This window comes from Tachypleus tridentatus, chromosome 10 (assembly GCF_004210375.1).
Source record: "Tachypleus tridentatus isolate NWPU-2018 chromosome 10, ASM421037v1, whole genome shotgun sequence".
Classification (NCBI taxonomy): domain Eukaryota; kingdom Metazoa; phylum Arthropoda; class Merostomata; order Xiphosura; family Limulidae; genus Tachypleus; species Tachypleus tridentatus.
The window spans coordinates 72402532-72423936 of NC_134834.1; the positions used below are offsets into that span (position 1 = coordinate 72402532).

Consider the following 21405-nt stretch of genomic DNA (forward strand, 5'->3'; position numbering starts at 1 on the left):
GTTTAAAAATCCATTTACGTACAGCTGCTTTAAGAAAATTATTTGCCTAAAAGAGATATCCCCAAAGACTTTTACATAAAGGATAAAACAAACAGGTTAAGTCATTGGGATCCCAGTTAAGGACTGCGTGTAAGAGATAGGAAGAATTGTCTACCTGAATTTTTAAGCACTGTCATTATAACCGAACAACGTGAGGCCTGACATTTTACTTTCACGTTTCAGGAGAATGCCCTTTAAGAGCGAACAATTTGTGACCTATTACCACTATTATTCGTCGTCTTAAATTTATCGTGTAGGAAATAAATCCCGGTCCTTTCTGAACAACCAAAGTATACGTGTTACAGACTATTAGTAAAATCGAAATTCAAAGAAAAAGTGTTAATTTTGTGCATGTAAAACATATTTCGATATGATCTCAATAAATTTAAAATGTTAAATTAATTTTCTGAGACGGTTATAATTAAAGGTTAAGTCACCAGAGAGTATTATAACCTGAAAATTGAGAAATAAAAATCCAAGCATAGATATTTAAAATGCAAATATAAAATAGGACATACCAGTTAGATCCTTAAAACAGGTAGGATTTCCATAAATACGAGGATTTATCCCAGTCATTCTAAAGAAAAACAAATAACAACCTTCCAACGAAATGTATATCCTTTGAGGGAACTGCATCTCAGATACACCAGGTTTGTTTACAAGCCCTTAGGTGTACGTTATAGCAATATTAATTTATTAATAACATGTAAACATAAACTGAAGTTTACAGCTAGAGGGTGGATACATTGTTTTGAGTTCCGATTGTTTTCCATACACATAGCCACACATGATAAAATAAAATTTTGTCGAAACAAGCTTAACTCAGTAACAGAAGACAAACCCAAGAACAGACTGGGATTCGTATTTTCTTTTCCAAAATAGAACAGTTTCGATAATAAGAATACAAATATATATCTTCCCTTGCATGACCGTTAAGAATCTAATATTTTGAAATGGAGACATCATTTTTGTAACCTACCTTTACGTCGAGTTCATGAGTTTAATATTTTCTAATTATACACTGCTATGTAGACATTTTTTTCCATTACTGTATCTTACACGGACGTTATAAACAACTACTTTTATTTCAGTAAAATTTTTGTTTTGTTTTTTAATTTCGCGAAAAGCTACACGAGAGCTATCTGCGCTAGCCGTTCCTAATTTAGTAGTGTAAGACTAGAGGGAAAGCAGCTAGTCATCACCACCCACCACCAACTCTTGGGCTACTCTTTTACCAAGTGGGATTGACCGTCACATTATAACTCCCCCACGGCTGAAAGGACGAGCATGTTTGGTGTGGCGGAGATTCGAACCCGCGACCCTCAGATTACGAGTAAAGTGCCTTAACCAGCTGACGATACCAGGCTTCAGTAAGACGATTTTACTTTAACATTATGAATTTGCTAAGTTTTTACTATGTTAATTTTAAACCTTATACAGGGACTACTTTTTATACAGGATATCTTTCCTTGAAAGGTATGAAACTACTATTTTTAAGTTTGCCCATCATCTCTTAAGATTGTTAAAAAATTACTTTACATACAAATTAAATCGTGGAGTTGAAAAATATAATTACTTTTTGATTAGCTAAAGTGGAATTTTGAGTTGTGGAGTGTAATAATGGTTTTATTTAAACCAATAACAGTATTTTTATCTGGAAAAAGAATTAAATATTTGTTAAAATTAAATCTAATTTAAAATGGTTGGTTTATTTAAAAATGTCATTTCATGGATGAAGGAAAAATAGAACGTATGTAATATCTAAAATGTATGTATGCATGTTTCCTTATAGCAGAGCCACATCGAGCTATCTGCTGTGTCCACCGAGGGGAATCGAAACCTTGATTTTAGCATTGTAAATCTGAATACTTATCGCTGTCCCAGCGGTGTACAATATTTAAAAAAATATTTTAAATTAATTCAGTGAAATTGAATGGTAAGTTGTTAATCATTATGAAACTTTAATGAATGTGGTTCTGTAAATGTTATACTTGTTAAGTTATAATACTGTTAAATTGAAATGTAATTTAAAATGGTTGGTCTATTTAAAAGTCTCATTTCATGGACGAAGGAAAAATATTATTCCTAGTCCTTCAAGATAGTGTAAGTAGAAAACATTCAAGTTTCTGCCAGATATTGAAAAGTCTCACGTACCAGATGCTGGTATGCCATATGCTTTGTGCCAGATGTTCCTCTTGCTTTTACAGTACTGAGCATGGCTAAATCATTGGAGTGTCTGACACTAAACTCAAGAATCAAATATTTATATCTCATTGCCGCAAAATCGCTCTGCTTATGTGAGTGTGATGGGTGTAGCCCAAGATAACCTTGAGTAGATGAGCGCAAATATCCGTGACAAACACATAAAGAAATTACTTTTATATCATATGTTACTATGTTTTATTTTTAATACCAGAACTTAATCTGTTTTATCTTTGGTATTACACTTAATAGGTCTAATCGCTGTAACTTAATGCCCGAAAGCTTCAGCTCAAGTACAAAATGTTAGTATGTGTTATCTTAATTCCCTTTCAAAATACCAAATTTTAATGTCGTATCATAATGACTAGATTTTAGTACACTTTATCGCGATTACAAGAAGTTAATAATTCTTAAGTATTAGTACGTATTATTTCGAATACCACATATCAGTAATACTTATCTGAAATATTAATTATTTGTGGATTTCCCTCGACCACTTTCTTAATTACCAAATGTAATCATGTTATTAAACTTTATCATGATTGTTAGATGTTAATAGGTCTTGTCTCAAATTTCAGGTTTTAGTTGAAGTGTATAAATAGTAGATATTTCTAGTATGTATATGAAATGTTGGTTCTTTGAAGATGTTATTAAATATTAGTTCAAGTACGAGATGTTAATATGTGTTATCTAAAGACACAAGCTCTTAGTTAGTTTTGTCTTATATTAGTAGGTTATGTCTCTATCATCATAAGTTCAAAATCTTACGACTGAAAAATTAAACATATAAAACTTTACATACACCATTTCATTTCTTGTAGCTAGTTTTTCTTCACCAGAAAAACAGAAGTTGGTATTTTTCCTAAATAAAGTTTCAGATCAGTCTCTTTTATTAGCTGATACCTCACTAAATATCATTACATGTTTTCTTGTTTTGCATGCTAACTTATTTTCACAGAAGCACATTGTTTTTTGTAAGTTATTAGAAATGATAATCAGCTTAATATTGGATTATTTTTCAGGTTTTTCTTTCTAGATACCTTTCCATTGATTTATTTTATGCTTGCTACGGAAATGCTATACAAATACAACAATCTTTATAACTATTTTCTTTTTGTATGTTTTCATGCGTTTCCTTTTATAAATTAATTTTAGTTGGATGTAAATTGAACAGATTCAATTTACATCCAACTCTAATCTAGATGGTGCATTTGTGACTTTAGTACACTCGTAGTAATAGAAGTGACTGTTTTAATTGAATCCTTTAATAATACATATAATTACTTTTGTGTATCTGGAAAAGATCCTGACTTTCTTCTTATAGCATATTTTCTTTAATCCCATTATTCATGCTTCTGCATTCCATCAGCTTAATTATAACTGAAACGTCTAGTAGACTTGTAGCGCTTTATGTAGATAATACAAAGGATATTTTGCTTGTTCCACAAAGCTAAAGGATTGAGAATTTTAATCTTTTGCATGTTTCACTGAAGAAAAATCGATCGTTGCATCGATATACAAGGATAAGCTAGTATTCCCTAGTATCACGTGAGCATACTTTGGTGAGATTTACTCATACTCGTTTCAATGGTATGTGGTTTATAAGGTTTCTCTTCAATACAGTATCAGTATATTATAAAATAAATAAGTCAGTTATAAAACATTTGCCCGTCGATTAGCTAAGTTAGCTTACGACACTAAAAGTCCAGTTTTGATGCACGTGGAGGCACGATATAAATATTTCATTGTACGGCTTTGCGCTTAATTAAGAACAAACAAACAAAATAAAATATTTGGTACTTCGTAATATTTCTAAATGTTTCCTGGTTCTTGCGAATACGTTATTCCAGGTTACGAAAAGGTAAAAAATACTTGAAAGTTCATTTATTAATTAATGAAAAATAAGCTATATGACAAAATAATACGTCATGTCATGTTTTTCCATGAAGGAGGGGCTATACGATATATGACAAAATAATACGTCATGTCATGTTTTTCCATGAAGGAGGGGCTATACGATATATGACAAAATAATACGTCATGTCATGTTTTTCCATGAAGGAGGGGCTATACGATAAAGCAGGAAGCACACAACTAGTTTTAATGTTTATTGTAAATAAAGTTGTAATTCATTATGTCTTTACAGTAGATTTATTTATAGCTGTCTTAATGTACTTAATACATATTTATAGAAATTTATTTGACACCTTAATTAAGCTCGTTTCATTTGGGTGGCTCGTATTTAAATTATAAAAATTTGGTACCAACGTTAATCTTCTTAGCTGACGAGATCTTGTGGTATATATATTATTAGTATTATCGTGGAAAATATTAGTAAAGTCGACATTTGTCACTTGTTGAATTAATACAATCTATTCTTGCTACGGTTTTACTTTAATGCGCTAAAAATTCCAATGTTATACAGTTATTATGAAATTACTATATTCATTTCCAATCTAAATCGTAGGCTTGATTTAATCAGAAGTCAGTATGTAGTGTTATTGATTGTTTGAATAATAACTAACAGCTAAGTTTAAAAAATTAAATAAATGTAAATTTTCTGCACCAGATACGTGTGACTGTTTGTTTTGAATTTCGCGCAAAGCTACGCAAGAGCTATCTGCGCTAGCCGTCCCTAATTTAGCAGTGTAAGATTAAAAGGAAGGCAGCTAGTCATCACCACCCACCGCCACCTCTTGGGCTACTCTTTTACCAATGAATAGTGGGATTGACTGTCACATTATAACGCTCTCACGACTGAAAGGGCGAGCATGTTTGGTGCGAATGGGATTCGAGCCCGTGACCCTCGAATTATGAGTCGAACGCCTTCACACTCTTGGCCATGTCGGGCTTTACGTGTGACTCCTTATACAAGGGACTGACACTAAACTGGTTAAACAATGAAGTGGTCGGTCGTGCTGTATGAGATACGTGTGGCACACAGACATTACACGAAGTAAAACTAAATCAGTTGAAACAACAAGTTTAAGAAATTCTATTGTAGAAATACCTTTAAATAACTGGGATATATTTTTATTTCTGTTTAATTTTTTCTTGTGTCTTATAACAACTAGACTTGTCATTATAAATTTTACAGTTGCGATGTTTGAATTAACATGGAGATGAACCGATTCTGTTATTATCTGGCGTTCAAAAAACAACAATCTCAGGAAATTGCGTTGCTAATTTACCTATTTATCATTTTCCTACTTACTTTTTTTCTTCCAGAAAAAATATTGGAATTATATCTTATATTAATATGTAATTTATATATATATATATATATGATATTTTTAGTCACATCTTCGGTTGTCATAACAATAATTACCATGTTTTTATATTTTTTTTTGTAATTTTTGACTCTGTTATCAAATGCCTCACGTTTTTCCAGAACGATATAAAATTAATTTCATACAAATAACTTATAATACATTTAAAAGTTTGATAGGTTACTCATTATTTGCACATGTTAAGAAAGTGGGAAGAAAATATGTTTGTTTTCGCTTTTTGTTACGCCGTTGTTTAATTATGTTAGTGATTTTTATATTATGCTACAAGTCGCGCCATTTATTTTTTGAAATAATATAGCAGAGCCAAAACAATTTTTTAACCAATTATTTGAGGAGTGAAATATAATATACACCAAGAATTCATAATAGATTAAAAGGTGAACATTAATTAAATCTACTATTTTCAGAACTTTTATTTTACATTTTTACTTTGCATCATTCATTGCTAGGTGTTTACATCAGGTTACACGTAATTAAAATAAAATATCTGCTAAAGCGAGCAAAAACTATTAATGTATCAGTACCCAGGAGTTTAACATAAAAACCTTAATATGATAATGCTGTAGATTAAAGCATTTTATTCTGTCACAGGTACATTGTGTTCGAAGATTTTTGACATCTTACACGTTTAAACGACAAGGTTAATTGTCTAGCAATGATAATGTTTATAAAATTAGTTTATGGTTATATTCTTTGTTTTTCTTTGACATTTTAGAATTGGAGTTTTCAAAGACCCAAATTTTTTTCTAATCATAAAAGGTCACAAAATTATCTTATAATTAGTGATCAGTGACCAGAAATACTTAGCGAAAACGTTTTCTAAGGAAAGCATCTTGACAGCCCAGAAATAGGCCTAATGAAATTAAGATGAACTTACAACTCAATGAAACAGAGGTCGGAGTTTTTTGTTCTTTTTTGCTACCAATTAACAAAACCATTACATAAAGTACTTCTGATTCTAGAGGGAGTTTCTGAAGCTGATTAACGCATAATTACAGTTACTAAGATTAAGACGAATTATAATCAATGTAATTATAAGAACAAAGTGGATCAGCCAATCCATGCGTGTATGCGTTCTTGCTCGCATGATAGTCTTGTATTCTTTTTTGTGTGGTGTTTTTCTTACAGCAAAGCCACATCGGGCTATCTGCCGTATCCACTGAAGGGAATCGAACCACTGATTTTAGCGTTGTAAATGTGAAAACTTACCTCTGTACCAGTAGGGGACTTTAGTATTCTTATTGTCTAATTGTATCGTGGTACTCTTGTGTTTATATGAGTGTAAAAGTAAAGAATGTTTAACACATTTTCAATACAACTGCACACACACGACTTTTATAACACTAAATTTAAAGACAATTACATCAGTAATATAAGCAAATATGCAAGTAAACACATTAAATCAGTTATTTGCCTTTCCGTGGCTTAAAAAAAACGCAATACCATTATATCTCAATACAAATTTCAACAGGTGTCTAAAAATCGACACGTAGTCTTAACGTTTACACGTACGTTTTTTATAAGCGAAGTGCGACTTTACCCGCTATATAATCTTCGGCAATTAACCTTAATAGTCATTACCATAACTTTATTCATTTACGATACTCTAAAACTGACATATTGTGCAAAAAAATAATTACAGGTTTCAGATGATATACAAATGCAATTTAAAATACAATATGACAGTTTATTCATACACTTCTTCATACAATAACTCTTAAAATTCACTATTTTATAAGAACCATATGTTTACAACAATTTCAGTACCTATACCTAAAATAGTAACAATTAATCCAAAAGTATTGTCAGTAGTGGATCCGAGGCTTTGCTAATACTTTAGGGAAGGGAGTAAAAAAACTTAATACCATTATAGAAGGAAAAGGAAATGAAATATTGACAAATAAAAATAGTTAATTTTTACACATTTTGAGGCCCGGGATGGTCAAGTGGTTAAAGCAATCGACTCGTAATCCGAGGGTCGCAGGTTCGAATCCCCGTTACACCAAACATGGTCGCCCATTCAGCCGTCAGGGCGTTATAATGTGTCGGTCAATCCCACTATTCGTTGATAAAAGAGTAGCTCAAGTGTTGGCGGTGGGTTGTGATGACTGGCTGCCTTCCCTCTAGTCTTACACTGCTAAATTAGGGACGGCTAGCGCAGATAGCCCTCTAGTAGCTTTGCGCGAAATTAAAAAAAAACAAAAGCCTTTGTCTCTAAACAACTGGTACAAGGTAAGCATTTCATCTAAACCACTAGTAAGGTAATTATTTTACCTCAACAACTTGTACAGCATAAGATAAGTATCTAATCTCAACAACTAGTAAGAGATAATTATTTCGTCTCATCAACTAGTACAAGATGTTTCATCTAAAATCAGTGCAAATTTAATAAATAAATTTAGATTATGTTAACGCAAAATAGTAAATTTCAAGTCTGTTCGTTCTTTCAAAATATATTTATCCTTTTCCATATAAGGTAATATAATGCATTGTTTATTATTTAGAAATATCTGAACAGCAAAAATCATAACAGTTAACTAGTATTACGTTTTGTCGTTCTTTTCAGGTCACCATACTCCAAGTTTAGTCCTTCCATACTTAACGAACAGGAATGGATACTGGACTGCAAAGCTTCCTTCCAGTCCTTGTGATCTGCCCTTTCTGAATAAAAACAGACTGAATTCTGCCCCTAAATAATACACAAAAATGACGCTCGTGTTCAATGTCTTTCCCACATCAGGGTTTAGTCGGTCTAGGTCATCACATAAATTTCAAAGTACGATAAACGTTAGTTGTTAAAAATAAGAAACAAGCATCAAAGAATTTTGTAAAGGTCTCAAGAAATGTGCTAGTTTAATTTAATGTATTGATATTGTAGGTTCAATACCTGTATGTATATATACTGCATATGATGTACAGTTTGTACGTCGTATATGTACATATATATATAGGTATAAAGAGTGAAGCTTAGGACAGGAACGGTATCGTTTTCAACCATACCTACTTTTATGCGCGTGCTCCGTGAAACATGAAATAACTTCACTTTTTTTCTTTTGTTGCCTTAAAAATGATGTAAGTGTTTCAGCCTAAATATCATTAAACTATCCACTCATTTCAGACCATACATCAAAAATACAAGATATATTTGATGCTCTATATACACTACAAACAAACCGAAGCAGCACCTGGTAACTATACTTACAGAGGGTCTCTACAAAATCTTAACAATTAAGAGTGCTCTGAGTTAAGCCACGTTTACATTAAGTTACAAATATTGTTCTCCACCACGTCACACAGTTGATACAGAATTTTTACACCAACTGCGAGTACGCTACTACGGTAACTAAGTTCAACTATTGAAACAATGTCGAATATCCTTCATCGAGTAATAATAATGTAATAATAATAATTACTAATAATAATTAGTAATAATAGAGTAATAACTCTATATAATATTATATATAGAGTTTACTCTTATGATTACAGGCTAGGTTCACAACAATTTTCAGCCAACATGCATTCCGCATTTTAGGGTCATGAGTGAGCTACAAAGTGACAGATAAACCTCACTGCCCGATCAGGCATCAAGAGCAGTTACTAACTGCCTTTTCTCTAACTGATGAGTTGAAACTTTGGAACGATGATAAATAGGTAGCCCCATGTTATAAAACTAACCGAGAAAACAGATGTACTAAAATTGTTGTTTAATGAAGAAATTAGACTTCATTATCTGTTGAAGACCTCTATTCTCTACTAAAAACTAAAGTCCGTTATGGGTCTGCTTGCACTCATTAGTGAAATAATATAAGAGTATACTTATTAACTGCGTACGATTTGTTATTAGTAAAGTAACATAAGAATGGGCATGTTCATTAAATGCAACGTGTCATTAGAAAAGTTACATAAGAATCAGCATGTTTATTAAAAATAATGCCTCATTATTAGAGTAACGTAAGAACGTGTTTGTTTATTAAATGCAACGTGTCATTAGAAAAGTTACATAAGAATCAGCATGTTTATTAAAAATAATGCCTCATTATTAGAGTAACGTAAGAACGTGTTTGTTTATTAAATACAATACCTTATTAGCAGAGTAACGTAAGAATGTGTTTGTTTATTAAATACAATGCCACATTAGCAGAGTAACGTAAGAATGTTTGTTTATTAAATATAATACCTTATTAGCAGAGTAACGTAAGAATGCGTTTGTTTATTAAATACAATGCCTCATTAGCAGAGTAACGTAAGAATGTGCTTGTTTATTAAATACAATACCTTATTAGCAGAGTAACGCAAGAATGCGTTTGTTTATTAAATACAATGCCTCATTAGCAGAGTAACGTAAGAATGTGCTTGTTTATTAAATACAATATCTAATTTAATAGCGTACTTGTTTATCAGATGTAATGTCATTTCAGTAAAATATCATAATAACAGTGTATTAGTTTATCAGATAGAATTTCTTTTCAGTGGAATAACAGTTAACTTGTTTATCAAATGCAATGTTGAAACATCTGATTTTTTAAAAATAACCAAGTTGAAATTATATACCATTATGCTTGCACTATCTGTTTATATGTTTATGGGGTGGCGGAGGGTTTAGCTTTTACGACAGGATTTGTGAATTTACAAGACACGTTAGAAAATATAAAAGAATACAAGAAAACTAAAAAATGTTTATGTGTGGGCTGCTACCTAGGCTTCAGGGAATTGTTTACTTTTTTCACACTAACACAATAAACAAAGTAATAACAGTCCGTGTACAACATTCTCTCCGTCATTCGCAAGCAGAACATAGTTCCTATCTCCAAATGAAACTACTGAAAGAATCGTGTGTTAGGTGGTACTCAAAGTACCCTTACTTGTGAACGTTCTCGGATCCTTCAAATTTTCATGGCTATTCCGATGGACTTAACCATTAAGCTCAAAATCTGCTTATATAACACTTAGTGATGTCACTCATTTCACCCCGAATGGACAACTTATGATTTTCTCTTCTGTGAATGTCTGTTAGAAATCTTTTAATGAGACTATAGTATTACGAAGAGTTCCCCGGACTTCTTAGAATACGGAATTCTCAAACACTAGTTTGCTATAAAGGCGATTTATAGAAACAGCTTAAAGTGGTTTTGAAACATTACACATATGATCATCATGCAGTGCGCCTGTATTGATGTTGTATTATTAGTAAGTAGACTTTAAGATTTAGGCATTTTCAATATGATATTTCTTTATAATATATCTATAGTTACCTTCGTATTAGTCTAGTCAATATAGGTGCAATCTCTTCCTCCGAAACCTTTCAAGACTATTTGTATTAAGGGAAACGAGAAAGCTAAGGAAGCCTCATATTTTATGCTTCGAAAGTCCCTTAATCATTATTTTTAATTCATTTGAACCCCCAGATGCTTCAAAACTTAGTTAAAACCGCTTTGTTTTACTGTATTTTGTGAGTTATCACTGTCATGATAATTGTCTTCAACATTAGAAACTACAATATCGCAGAAGTTACAAGTGTTTCCTGGAAACCTTTTAACAGGATGATAGATACGAAGTGCGAACTGGTTATTGTGTTCTTAAATACTCGTTTGCAAGAAAGGCGATTTGGTTAGGAAGTGTAATGTGGTTTTAAAGCACTTCATATCACGTCCATACTTTGCTGAATAAAGCTCGTGACACTCAATGAGCAACTAGTGAAACTATATTCACCTTCAATAAGTAGTTTGCTTGTTTTGAATTTTCGCGCAAAGCTAAGTGTGATCTAACTACGCTAGCCATCCCTAATTTAGTAGTGAAAGACCAGAGGGAAGGTAGCTAGTCATCACCAGCCACCGCCAATTTTTGGGCTATCCTTTTATGAACGAACAGTGGAATTGGCCGACACATTATAAAATTTTCACGGCTGAAAGGGCAAGCATGTTTGGTGTAACAGAGAATCGAACTCACCACCCTCACATTACGATTCTAGCGCAGTAACCACCTGGCCATGCCGGGCCTTCAATAAGTAGCTTTGAAGTTATAATAATTTTGGGATAATCATAGAAGCAGCCTACGGATAGATAAAAGAATCAGTAGTTAGTACAGTTAAACTGTAAGCTGAAGTATAAATAATAAACAATCATATATAGATAGTTGAACACTTCCTGACAGTCAGATTTATATCTGAAAATAAAGTGACAGCAAAAAATGTAGTGATATGTTGTTTATTAAAAACGAACTTCAATAAGACTTCGTTGTGTTCAAGTTTTTCACTTCTGCTTTCTTAATAAATTACAAAACATTAAGATCTGAAGTAGAAAAATCTGCCCATTGTTTTCGTTTATATAACTGTTAACGTCTTAATGAAGAGAGATTTCGCTTTATCAGATCCTTTGTTTGAGAGAAAACAATACGGTAAAAGATATTAAATATGGGGCTACACGTTTCTTCAAAATATAGAATTTAAAACCTGTGTAATCTAATGAGTTAAGATTTCGTAATGAAAATCCCACGATTCGGTCACGTTGAATCGGTTTCTTTCAAACAGAACTCTGTTTTTTTTACCGATAACAGTTTCTATGTAATGACGTTTCTTTCAGTTATTCAACATCTCGTGACTTTAGCAGAAATCGATTCCACGTGACTATTGAGAATGATTTTCAAGTTTTACTCGAAACAATTCGTTCTCAATATTTTTGTATGGCACATACGTTATATCAAAGAATCTGTTCTCAGTCAACCGAAAGGAATGTATAATATCGTTTAACTATAGGCTGGCCATATCGGTATAAAACAAAATAAAACTATTTATATGATTGTGTAATATGTTCTCTAAAATCAGAAACTTAAGTTGATACTTAATATTTGATGTCACCCATTTCAGTTTAACTTTTAAAGTTGTTTATCTTTTTATACTTACAAACGACGATGAAAATCCTTGTGTTTTCTTATTCAAAATGTATGGAATTAATAAACGCGTAAAATTATACGTGGAATAAATTATTATTAAAAATAACATCTGAGATATCCTCTCTGAAAATGAATTTCTGATGCAAATTATTTCGCTTTAAGAGGATTATGGGTTCAGAAATTCTATATTTCCGAATTTCATAGAACTGGTGTAACATTTACGCAGAATTATTAAACCAAAATCTATGGACATATATCTTCGTTAATAAAATCCATTTAATTGAAAGTTACAATAACTCAAGGTAATCTTCCACATTTACCAGATTACGCAAGCTCCTCATTTCTGTTTAGTACACTAATGACCTGTAGATTTGCTGTTTAGTTCTTGTTTGTTAGTAATTAAATAGGATTGTAAGACTACGTAAACTATTTGATTACTTTAAAACTGTCAAAATTTTTTATCTTGTTATTCCTTAAAGTCTTACTATATAGCCTTTTTATGTAAGTTATACGATATTTTAACCACACTTCTTACGAATAAATGTCGAATTTCTTTCTAATTCGTTTGTTTTTAGTTAAACACAAAGGATACTCTGTGCCACTGGGAGAAGGAATGTTGGGAACAAGATGTTAACTTTAACCAATTATACTGTTTCAAGTGCTCAACATAATGTTAGAGATCAAACTTGTTTAAAATTAAAGTGTTTGATATTGTCACAAACAAAATGAGGAAAGTGGAGAAGAAATAATGGGCAAATTAAAACATTCTATCAACGTGAAATTATAGCTTAATATTATTAATTAATTGTAAATCGTTTTGAATGGCTGTTAATTATTTTATTCTCCTTTATATAGACGTATTTGAAACGTTTCGCTCTTTTTGAACACATTTTAAATAAAATATTTTTCTTCGTTTCAATTGTCTGAGAAACGTTTTCACAGGAATTGATACTTAGCAGCGTACTAGAAGTTTCGCTTCGCAAAACTACTATAAGTGTTCTTTGATAAATTGTTCAGGTAAAGTATTCATAACGAAACTTTGTAGAATGGACGGCAACTGCCTGTTGTGAAGAAACAAGTGTAGAGGACGACGTTTCGAAAGTGTCATTTCGCATCACTATCATAAGTGCCACTCACCTCACTACCATAAGTGTCATTTATCAGCTCTACTATAAGAATCAGTTCACAACATTTATATAGGTATTACATTACAGCACTACTAAAGTGTGTCTTTACTGCGCTACTAAAGTGTTATTTCACAGTGTGCCCCAGTGGCTCAGCGGTATGTCTGCGGACTTACAACGCTAAAACCCGGGTTTCGATACCCGTGGTTGGCAGAGCACAGATAGCCCATTGTGTAGCTTTTTTACGTAATCCGAGGGTCGCGGGTTCGAATCCCGGTCGCACCAAATATGCTCGCCCTCCCAGCCATTGGGGCGTTATAATGTGATGGTCAATCCCACTATTCGTTGGTAAAAGAGTAGCCCAAGAATTGACAGTAGGTGATGATGACTAGCTGCCTTTCCTCTAGTCTTACACTGCTAAATTAGGGACGGCTAGCACAGATAGCCCTCGAGTATTATTGCGCGAAATTCAAAAGATAAACAAACAAAACATCCAGCACTGTATAATCACCTCGCGAATATTTATACTTTTATCTGTAAAAATGTTCATTCTTAAGTTTTTAATTAAAAGTGAGTTTGGTGCATGTCATATATTCACTCTTAGACGGCTGAAATAGTACAAAATTATTGTTCACACTTGCTTAGAAAAAAGACGTGATATCTATATGTTATACAAACAATTTTAACGACATGTCGCAAAAAGATAAAAAAAAAGCTTGGTATGAAAACGTGCTTATCTGGCTTTTTAAAAACATTTATGTTCAGAGAGTTGTCTGTTTATCATAGGAATATCCATCACGCGCTAGGTCCTTTTATTTTCCATTTAGATGCAAGATTCGAGTTCTTACCGTGGTACATGTTGTCGTCTGTCATCTGTCGCGAATTTTCGCTTTGAAGGGATAACTAATGAGTGCTGTATGAGATTATCACAAACTTTCCATCTATGTTCGCTTAGCCATGGATGCCGAACTGAGTTGGCTGACAGCCCATGAAATTACCACGGAGGAATATGTCTGGAAGTCTGATGAGCACACGCGTCATTGAAGCTACACTAGTTTTTAATTGATTTTCCCTCAAGTTTCACAGATCCTTCGAAAAGAAGCTCGTATGAAGTGATATTGGACATTATCACCATTAAATCAGATATTTAAAAGTTAAATTCAGTGTGCTATCTTTAAGGTCATCACCATATGGCCGGGCGTAGCCCAGTAGTTAGCCTGACAGGAATGTAAATGTGGGATTCATGGTTCGCGACTCGTTATTGGAAAAAAAAGGTACTCTACGCTTAACAGCTGCAGGGGTTCTATAAATGTGACAGTCAGTTCGAGCTGTTCGTTCAGACAAGAATAGTTCCAAATCGGAATAAGGGAGAACTACGCCATGTGGAGCTTTGCGTGTAATACTAAATAAATAGCAATACAAAAGAAGCACATATGTGTTTCTTCCTTGCTACGTTTGAGCTTGAGTTTGTTCTAGAACTTTACCGTGAATGAATATCAAAACTAAAATTAGTATCTTAGACATTGGCCTAGTAGCCATTGTAATGATGTCACATAGTACCTAGATCTAATTTTGTGTTTGGTTTTCAATCTTTCTTCTCGGATGTTAGATGTAAAACAATGTTTTAAAAAAAGCTTCCTTTTCATTTTAATAAAATATTGTTTATATTGTAGTTAAAGAAGAAAGTCTAAGGTGTTTTTATTTTTCTAATTCATACCAGTAAGAAGTTCGTGTTTAAACGTCTAGTGAGCGAAATAAAAAAAACCAAAGAAGACAAACAAAATATCGTTTAGAAATATGTTCATGTCCCAAACCCAATTTTGACGTTATAGGAAAGAAAAACCTGGTTACCGAAAAGTCTGAGCTTCCCGCTGACTTCGCTTTAGTTGATGAAATCAACACGCGTACTTCCTTATCCACGTGCGTCATGGTATGCTACGCGTGGCTCGAGCAGCTGACGACCCCATGAAATAAAACATTTGAACGTTATAGATTTACAGGTTTTCGTTCACTCATATTTATACTCTGATACAAATGTAGCCTGGAGGTAACTCGCCTAATCTACTTACGAAATGCTTTTGAAGAAAATTCAACATTTTTTGCAGACAGCCACATATTCCCGAACATCTTCTAACTTACTATTGTGTTATTGACGATTTCTCACAAATAATATCAATATTCAAGTCAAGTACAATTTTCCTACTTCCTTCTAACTTCATATTGTGTTACTGCCGATTTTTAACAAACTATATCAGGTAGGCGATAGCCCTGCATATTTAGGGATGAGTTGAATTGTTCATCGGTATTTGAACCTTACAATACAATACAGTGCTTCCTTTTTTAACAATATCCATGTAATGGCTGAATCTATCCTAGCAAAAACTCTAAGTTTCTTGTTCTTCTTTCATTTGTTTCTATTTTATTATCTCATAACTCAAAAACTAAAACAATGGTATTAATCAATTTCACTGAGGTCACGTAGTCTCAAACTGAGTATCCGCTTTTGTAAGTATACAAATAACGCATATGCTTTTGGTATGCACTATAATTATATATTTGTTTACTTTATATAGTGAAAACCATGTTGTCGGGACCACTTGATATTAGCTTTCTTACAGAACTTTGATGTTCCTTTAAGAAACTTAAGTACGGGGTGAAACGAATTATCAGCCACTAATAGACAAACAATAAATATCACACCAAAAATCTCATTGTATTTAGAATTTTTTATAAATACAACGTTTCTCTATCTATTGAAATTCTGCAATAAAAAACAAGCAAACAAGTAAATAATTTTTTTTTTTCAAATAAGGAAGTAAATATTGGGATGGCTAATATTAATCCTTTAAAAACAAATGCAAACAAGATAGCAGTGATGGCGTTAGCATCATCCATACGTACTGGCACGAGCAATATATACAAAACTACACAATTACAACTGAGTTTAAATTGTCCTGTTTTTGTCTGTTAACGTTCTACTACATTATGTGCTGTTATATGGGGATAATCCAGATGTCAACCATTCTACTACATTATGTGCTGTTATATGGGGATAATCCAGATGTCAACCATTCTACTACATTATGTGCTGTTATATGGGGATAATCCAGATGTCAGCCATTCTACTACATTATGTGCTGTTATATGGGGATAATCCAGATGTCAACCACTCTACTACATTATGTGCTGTTACATGGGGATAATCCAGATGTCAACCCTGTTCTCTTGTCTGCATTGTTTTTGAAAGATTAATATTAGCCATTCCAACATTTTGTTACCTCCTTGTAACTTACTATTGTGTTTTTCTCAACTTCTTACAAACAATATCAATATTCAAGTCAACTACAAGAGAAGTATAACTCAGAAGTCACAAACAAACAATCCTTTTCACAACGGAACACTTACTTTAGAAGTTATGTCGTAACTAGAAAATTAACTTGTTTATTTGTTTATTCACAAACTGTTTCATCCACGATGTGTATTACAAAGAGCATAAACCCTGCAGTAAGTTTAACTTATTAAGTAAATTATACACACTGAAGTACACGATTGATCTATGTTATATATTCAGTAAAAATAATATTTCCATATTAAAACAAACTTCGGTTTTTGCGTTTTTATGTTCTAACATATCAGTGCACAGCGTGAGTCCGTCTTGAACATTATTATAATTTTTTCTGTTTTTACGTAAATATTAAAACTCACTTCTTTACAAAAAAACCGACAGCTATTGCAAAATTTAATTAAACCCTTTTCCACATCAAATTATCCCAACTTTCTACAAAATATTTCTGTTGTTTTTACCTAAAACACAGTTAGCTATCGATATATATGTATGTAATGTTCATTAATGTTTCAACTCAACCATTTTGGCTGTAGATAAAAACCATAATGATCTCATTAGTTTACTATGCTTTTTTTTCTATGTTTCATTTATAAGCAAATTTCTACTTAAGGTTAAGGAAAATTTCAAAATTGTGGGGAAGTTTAAAAAATGAAAGGCAAGTAAGAAACTTAAGAATACTGTAGAATATTCTTGTTTAACTTTAATATAAGATTGATACCGGATAATTCTAAAAACAAACATATCACTTTTATTTAGTCTAAGCTGTGAAAATTATAGGTTTTGTTCTTAGAACTAAATATTTTGTTTTGTTGTTTACTTAAGCTGTGTTTAACCTTTATAAGTTTACAGTTAAGCAGTTTACTAATGCATAGTTATGTTACGGAGAATTAGAACCTTATGGATGTTGGTTAATGAATTGTTCACTGAAGCATTTTTAGGATGTATAGAAAAACAGTTTGATGCATATGAAGATTTAACGGAAATAAATGATTCACTGAAGCTGAACCTGAACAAAAACGAAAATTTTGTGAACATAAATATTTCATTCAAATTAGATCAGGTGTTAAAAACATACATTTCATGAAGTTCTCTTGTTTATTCGAGCTAAATCAAGTTTTGAATAAACAACTTTAATTTTTGTGAGAGCAAAAGGTTCACTGAAGTTAAATCAGATTATGAACCAGGCGTGGCCTAGTGATTAGCGTGCTCGGACGGTGAACCAGACTGGCTCTTTGCTGCAAAAAAAAAAGCCCAACAAACACGTTTTCTACACTATGGTTTGTTTGTTTGGAATTTCGCACAAAGCTACTCGAGGGCTATCTGTGCTAGCCGTCCCTAATTTAGTACTGTAAGACTAGAGGGAAGGCAGCTAGTCATCACCACCCACCGCCAACTCTTGGGCTACTCTTTTACCAACGAATAGTGGGATTGACCGTCATTATAACGCCCCATGGCTGAAAGGGCGAGCATGTTTAGCGCGACGCGGACGCGAACCCGCGACCCTCGGATTACGAGTCGCACGCCCTACACGCTAGGCCATGCCAGGCCTCTACACTATGGAGACGTAAATGTTTTATAGAAATATAATTCATTTTGATCAGACAAAAGCTGCTCAGAATTTCACTATGAGTGCTATTGACTTGCTGCGTTCTTTCTAGTCTATCAGTTCAAACTTAGGGACAGCTATGTACAGATATCCCTTGTGTAGTTTTGCACAAAAATTATGAATAAAGAGACACTAATTACGAAAAAAATATATTTTACAAAATTAAATATTTTTTTGAAAATTAAACCAGGTTCCAAAAAATAGAACTTTCTGTAGATTTAGTTTTTGATTGAAAAATCAAGCGGTTAACAAAATATTTTACCAAAATTTAATCAGCCATAAATTTTTATATCTATATAGCAAAGTCTGAATCCTCCCTTTTTCTTACCAAATTGTTATTTGTTTTATTGGTTTCGTTGTAACACAGGTTCCTCTATAGTATAAAAAACTAAAACAACCAAAAAAGCTAAATCAGTTTTAAAGGTAGAAAAAAATTAAATTTAAAATTTATAGTTTAAATAAAACATAAATATAATAAATGTAAAACTCGTTTTTTTATTTATGTTTTTAGCTATTAAAGAACCTAGGTTTTAAGATAAATTTATTTATTACCAGTATTATAAAATCAAACCTCTAGGTTCAAATCGTCATTAAAATACAGATGCTGATATTAAAAATATCCTTAAATTCCATCATCAGCGTTAATATCTTAAAAACAAATTAGTTCGTAATGTTCGTATTGAATTGGGAGTTTAGAAAGAACAGATAGAAACGGTCACAATATAATGGAACGTATGACAAAACGTGCGGTTTAATAAGTATTTTGTTAAAAAAATATTACATAGAAAGGCTTATTTGAATATAACTACAAACACCCTGACAGCCCGGCATAGCCATATGATTAAGGCACTCGACTCCTAATCTGAGAGTCGCGGGTTCAAATCCCCGTTACACCAAATATACTTGCTCTTTCAGCGTGGCGGCGTTATAATGTGACAGTCAATTCCACTATTCGTTGGTAAAAGAGGTGGCGGTGACTAGCTGCACTCCCTCTAGACTTACGTTGCTAAATTATGGATGGCTAGTGGAGATAGCCCTCGTGTAGCTTTGCGCAAAATTCTAAAACAAGCAAATAAACAACCTGTATTTAAAATAGTAATATATAAAAATCTTGATAATCCGGTATTAATAACATTAATATAAAAAAAGGAAAGTTGATATTATCATTTAGTGTTGAGTGATAACTGAAAACGGAGAAGCTTTCTTTAATAAAGAGTTTGTAATTTATGGTTGTAGAATCGAGAATCTTAAAGGTTTATATACGTAGGGCGTGGTTACGATTCTCACTGTACGGTAGGATACAAGAGTTGTGTGGACAAATTACCTTATATCCGCTTCTTGCTGACATTCCTATGTGTACTCGTGTGTAATTATTTGTAGGTGACATTAGCTTTACCAATATAGGTAGCTTTAAAAATATCACAAGTGTATTTTTATATGATCCACAAGCGCATAGAAATGAGTAAAGAGTCTCAGATTTTAACATATTTTCATTCTAAATATTCACGTAAATACTTAACGTAGATTAATTTGTGGCTAATATATTTTGGTTAATTTCCGAATTTGGTATTTGAGATTAAAACTTTGCCAATGAAATGAATTAAAAGAATTAGTAGATATTTAGAGAGAGTTTGCATATTTTTGGTAGATTCTGTTTTATTTGTTAAAATTGTTCACGTAATAGAATGTAAGAAATTAAAATAACTTGTATTACTTTCTAATATATTCTGAATGTTTGACATTTCTGAGTAAAAACAGAAGGCTTTAAATAGGTACCATACTCTCTGTTTAGTCTTAGAACAAGGTTATATTCAAAGGAGTTTAGTATGAAACTGTTGAAACGAGTGTATAAGCCAGTAAATGTTTTCTAACAGTAAACAGATATGGCAAATCAATTCTTTATTTTATTTACTTGATCGTCTAGAAATATCTAAGTTATTATTTTCTTACCTCCATAATCTAACGATTTGCTCTCAAATTTTATTAGCCAAGCAATCATATTTGTTTATTGTTTTGTTTTTTTGAATTTCGCACAAAGCTACTCGAGGGCTATCTGCGCTAGCCGTCCCTAATTTAGCAGTGTAAGACTAGAGGGAAGGCAGCTAGTCATCACCACCAACCATTAACTCTTGGGCTATTTATTTACCACCAAATAGTCAGATTGACCGTAACATTATGACACTCACAGGGTGAACAGGTTTGGTGTGACGGGGATTCGAATCCCCGCCCCTCAGATCGGGGATTTAAGCGCCTTAACTACCTGGCCATGCTGGGCCGAGTAAAGAATGAAAAATGGTTTTTGTCGTGTATTAGTAAAAAATTGTTTGATATGTGTAAATTCAGGCCCAGCATGGCCAGGTGGGTTAAGGCGTTCGACTCGTAATCTGAGCGTCGTGGGTTCAAATCCCCGTCGCATTAAATATGCACGCCCTTTCAGCTGTGAGGGCGTTATAATGTGCGGTTGATTCTACTATTCGTTGCGCGAAGTTCATAAACAAACAAACAATGTATAAATTCATATTTCTATTTAGAAACTTTAACTGCTGGATCAAAAGGGCATAATTATTTAAAGTAAAAGTTTCTTTTGATTTTAATCCTAAATATGCAACTTAAGAAAACTATATGTTGAAGAAACTAATATTTTAAGATTAACAGTTAGAAATCTGGAAAATCGTTCTTCCTAGTAGTTCGTTTCCCCTCGGTGGACTCAGTAGATAGCCCAATATGGTTTTTGCTATAAGAAATCACACACACACACATTCTCACTAGTAATAATTTATTTATGTAATTTGAATTATTTTAAATGGTTGAATGATTTTTAAAGTGTTTTCTTTTAAAAATTTAATGGAGAAAAACTTGATATTTGAGAAATGTGTGTTTATGTTTTATTATAGCAAAACCACATTGGGC

The 21405-nt window shown here is 32.6% G+C and overlaps 1 long non-coding RNA gene across 1 annotated transcript; it reads left to right on the plus strand.

Moving 5' to 3' along the window:
* The first annotated feature begins 1165 nt into the window (after nucleotides 1-1165).
* On the plus strand, nucleotides 1166-11748 carry LOC143228117 (uncharacterized). Its single transcript, XR_013015201.1, has 3 exons — nucleotides 1166-1409; nucleotides 1832-1975; nucleotides 8098-11748. It is a non-coding gene; the product is annotated as an uncharacterized LOC143228117 (long non-coding RNA).
* Nucleotides 11749-21405: the final 9657 nt, after the last annotated feature.